We start from the raw sequence: 4689 nt of genomic DNA, 5'->3' as shown, positions 1-4689 counted from the left end.
GGGGGCCTGCCCGCCTCTGTCCGGTACCCGAGTGCCACGTAGGGTGTGCACACAGGGTTAGCGCTAAATGGGATGTTCAGGCGTTTGGGTCAGAGTGGGAAGACAGGGAAGGAAGCCCTGGGAGAGCGAGGACCTGGCTCCTGTGTCCAGCAGACCCAGCCCCCCGCCGAATCCCCTGCCGGTGCGCTGCCGGGCTGTGCCGACCTGCCTGCACTCCGAGCCCCAGTCTGTCCTCCGAGAGATGGCGCTGGCTGTGGTCCTTCCCCCCGGGCTTGCTGAGAGGGTAGTAGTCATGCCATGGTGCCAGGCTCTGGGTGAGCAGCTGCCACCACGTCTCATTACGGAGGTCCCCTTGACATTGGGTAGAGGCACTCATCTGATTGGCCAGCGGGCGGGCACTGGAGACGAGGCTGACTGGGTGAGCCATGCTGGCACCCTGGCAAGGGGGCACCTTTGGGACCAGGTGCTGGCTGCTGAGAAGCTCTGGCATAGGCAGCCGGGAGGCTTAGCTGGGCCTTGCGCCCACATCCTCTGCCCCGTTCCAGGCTGTGTCGGGCCAGGAGGTGGTCTGAGCTGGAGGTCAGAGTCCTCCAGGCTGCACGAGGTGTCAGCATTCCTGGCCATCCCTTTGCCATAAAACCAGCCAAAAGCCCTCGTGCTTGCCTGGCCCAGACCTGGCGCCCCGAGCGGGGAGCAGTGTGTGTCTGGCTCCTGCCTTTCTGGTATGGTGGTCCCGTGTCCACACATGTTTGCTGTAGTTTTTTGTGCCTCACTTTGTTGTTGGGTGGGGGGGGGGGGGGGGGAGGCCCTCCTGGGAAGTGACGAGATGGTACAGACCCTTCCGTACGCCCAGGGAAGCTGCCAGCAGGATGGGCAGTCCCCCAGCCCCGCCAGTGGACACCCCCGGGACGTGATCCTCAGAGACGGCCATAGGTATTGGGCAAGCGATGTCTGGTTGGGGTGAATGCTGAGGCTAAGACTGGCCCCGCTGTGTCCCCACTGCTGGCCACCTTGACTGTCACATTCCCCGCCCCTCCCCTCTAGTGTCCTGGGACCCCGTGCTGAAGCCCCAGTGCTGAGTGTCGCTCCTGTGCTCGGGTGCAGCCCTGGAGGCCTACGCTCTGCGGTCAGGGCCAGGGCGCCGGGTCCTGGGAGCCAGGTTGGAGTCCCGGCCCCACCGCCATCACTGCGTGTGCTTGGGTGAGTCCTCTCGCTTGCCTCGGCCTCAGCACTCGTCCGTGAGAGGTGGCCGTGCACCTGGTGTGTGGCCAGCATCCCCTCTGTGGGGGCTGGGCCGTGAGCAGTTCCGGGGACCCGCCCCCGCAGCCCCCTCCACCCTGTGTGAGTCTCCATGCCCGTCCTCCTCCCTCCTCCGGCCCTCCTCCCCTCCTCCCGTCCTCCCCACAGAGTCAGCGAAGCTGTATGTGCAGGTGGCCAGAGACTGGAGACTTGATCCAGGACATAGTACCCACCCCCGGGACGAGCCTGTGGCCACAGCTGCCTGCTCAGCTCCTGTTGATGTTTTCCCATCCTTGAAGCCGGGAGGATGGGCCCACAGCCTGGTAGCCAGGGGGCGGGGCCTCGGTACTATTCCGACTCTGGCTGTGGCCGCTGGGGTAGTGGGGGGGACAGGAAACCGGGGCCTTTCCGCCCAGTGTCCCAGTGTCGGCCGGAGAGTCCCGCCTACGGCAGGCCAGGCTGCGGTAAGACTGGCCTGAGACAGGGAGCGGGGCCTTCTGACTCATCCCTCCTCTGAGAGGCACCCGGCACACAAGGCCTTGTGCCCTGGCCAGGAGCTCGCTCTCCTTCCCCACCCCTGGGGAGAACTTTCCTCTTGGTTGAGCCTGGAGCCGCCCAGGATGCCGAGTGTCCTTCCCTAGGGGCAGGCCAGGTCTCTGCAGCTGGGACAGAAGGGTCTGTAGCTACACAGGCTGCGAGGGCTTCAGGGGAGGCGGCTGTGGCATCTGTTTTGACCCCCTTAAGTATTTCCAGGCCAGCGTTGCCCATTCGCAGGTTGGAGTCGCCCCTCAACGCTGTGCTCAGGGGTCCTATCACGGGCGTTGCCCAGCGCCCAGTGCTGGTTAAGCTGACCACACAGATGTTTGGGAGGTCCTGTGATCATTTTCCCCATTTTGTACCTGTGAACGACTGAGGTTAAGGGCCTCGCCCAGCCCTCATGGCTAGAAAGCAGCAGCAGTGGGATTAGAACTCGGGCCCATCAGGCCCACAGCTAGGGTGCTGATCCCCACCAGGCTGCCTCCTGGAATGCCTGAGGATGGCATCTCAAGGGGGCCTCTCCTGGAGATGCCGGCCTCCGAGGGGCAGCCGGCAGCAGTGCCGAGTGTGCGGTCCTTGGGCCAGTCACTCCGGCTGCTTGTCCTGGAGCTGGGAGTGTGAGAACCTGCACCTACTGTGCGCACAGGATGGGCTGCTTCTGCCCATGGGTCGGGGGTAGGCTATGGGCCTCAGGGCTTCTCGACTGCACTCGAATATTCTGCAGAGAAGGCCCAGAGACCTCCTGGTGTCGAGGTGGGCGTGACCCCAAGGAGAAGCACCAGTGCCTCCACTCCCCCGGCTGACCCACACCACAGAGGCGGAGTCTGGGCCCCCTCGGGTTGCCCCCACTAGGAGGTAGTGCTGGCTGAGTCACGCTTGGCAAACTGCCCCCATTGCAGGATGCTCTAGGGCACAGCCCCGGAGTCTTCTCCTTGGGCTTGGTAAGTACAAGGTCTTGCAGACACGGCTCACTGGTTCTCACGCGGAGTTCTCTAGACCTCTCCAGAGAACTCTCACAGTGGGTTCACTGTTAGGGATGGTCGGATTTCTCTTGAAAAACATTCTTCAGACTTCATCTCATGGAGCCAATGGAAGATGTAAATGAAGCCTTTCCTTGTTCCTGTTGACTGCCAGGAAGCTCAGTCCCGGGCCACAAATGTCTTGGCTCCTACATCCTGACCTGGCCTCTGGTTAGTTCAGGTTTTGTGTCCTTGTTTTCCCTGGCTTCCCTCTAATCCCCTTGTTTTCCTTAGGAGGAAGAAAACCTTGCCGATTTGTGTATTTTAGTGTAACCAAACAAACATCTATGGTGGATTAGCACTGGCTCCCAGATTAATCGCGTCTTCTCCACAGTCTCCATCCCACCACTCTCTCCCTGTCCAGTTTCCTGGTCCCTTGCTCAGCTTCCCAGGACCCCAGAGCCTGGTGGGCCCTTCCTTGCTGGCTCCTGAGTCTGGTCAAAAGTGCGATGTTCAGATTCTGAGGCCTCTGCTCTCCCTCCCCATCCCCAGGGCTCCATGAACATTTTTTGGGAGGGGAGTCGTTTCCCCAAGGTAGGCCTCAGCAGTTCCCCAAAGCCCCGGATGCCCTTGAGGCCCAGCTCTTGTCCAGCTCCTGTCCTAGCCCAGCAGCCCAGCAGCGAGTCCCGCCCTCAGTGGCCTGCCCGAGCAGAAAGCCCACCTCCTGTGGAAGGGCAGAGACCTTCCAGCCCTGATGGCTCAGAAGCGGGAGGGCAGATCTGGCTGGCAGTGCCCTGGGCGTAGGACAGGGGGCACGGTAAGGTGCCAGGGCCAACGTCCAGTGCTCCACCCTGTCAGCAGTCACCTCTGCAGCTCTCCCACTGTCCCCTAGAGTTAATAAATTGAACCAGAAGCTCAGGGCAAACTCCGTCTTCCTGCACCCCACCATCCTGGCCGCTCTCCCCCGGCGTCTCCCTTCCCAGCTCACTGCTCTCCGCGGCTCGTTCATGCAAACATACAAACATACATACGGGTGTGTGGGCCTGCTTCCGAGCTCCGAGACAGTGGTCTTCTGGTGTGTGCGTGTTTCCAGCCCTGGCTTTTCAGACTTCATGATAGCGCTTGGGCGGTTGTAGAGCCTTCCCTTCTCTGATCCAGGCAGTGGAAAAGAAAACCCCGGGACGAGGAACGCTAATCATGAAGGGTCTCCACTTGTAGAGAGAAGTGGAACCTCGTGTGGCTCTCGGAGGCCCAGGAAATTGCTAACTGTGGGCAAGCAGGCACTGTTCTGGGAAGAGATGCAGTGTTTCTGAGGGGTCTGTAGCTCACAAAGGGTCCGGAGCTGCGGCTGTGGGTTCCGCGACATCAGGAAGGTGGGGAGCTAGCTGGGCAGAAGGTGGAGCTCCTGGATCCCAGGGATGCCCAGCTTCGAGGTCTTCCTGGAAGATGGCCAGCTTCTCCCACTCTCAGTAGAAGGATTCTCTGTTTGCCAAGGGGGTGGCTCTCACTGGCCCTGAGCGTGGAACTTGGGGCCTTCCTGAACTTAGAGAACCCCAGAGATCAGAGCTAGGAGCCCCTTGAGACACTGGATCTGGGGAAAAACTCAGGCACAGAGAGGCCAAGGGTGAGTCCAAGGTCACCCAGACAGGGGAAGGCAGAGGCTGTGATACCCAGGCCCGTGTTCCTTCCCTGCCAGAGGGGAATGAGATCAGGGGAGAGTAGCCCTCGGGATGCAGGGAGGATGCCTGTTGCTGCTTGCCTGTTGGTGTGCGCTGAGGAAGAGGGGGTGCACAGAGCAGAGGCTGCAGCCCGGGGGCGTGCCGTCATCACACCTCACTGCATCCTGCAACATCACCTCCCGCAGGCCGCGTCCTGGCATTAGGCAGCAGACAACCGCCAGAAATTCGGAACGCGGCAGACGCAGGCCCGGCGGGCGGCCCACACCCACGGGGCA

The sequence above is a fragment of the Tupaia chinensis genome, unplaced genomic scaffold (genome assembly GCF_000334495.1).
Source record: "Tupaia chinensis unplaced genomic scaffold, TupChi_1.0 Scaffold000561_1, whole genome shotgun sequence".
In the NCBI taxonomy this organism is placed as follows: domain Eukaryota; kingdom Metazoa; phylum Chordata; class Mammalia; order Scandentia; family Tupaiidae; genus Tupaia; species Tupaia belangeri.
Note: the sequence above shows the minus strand (reverse complement) of the source record.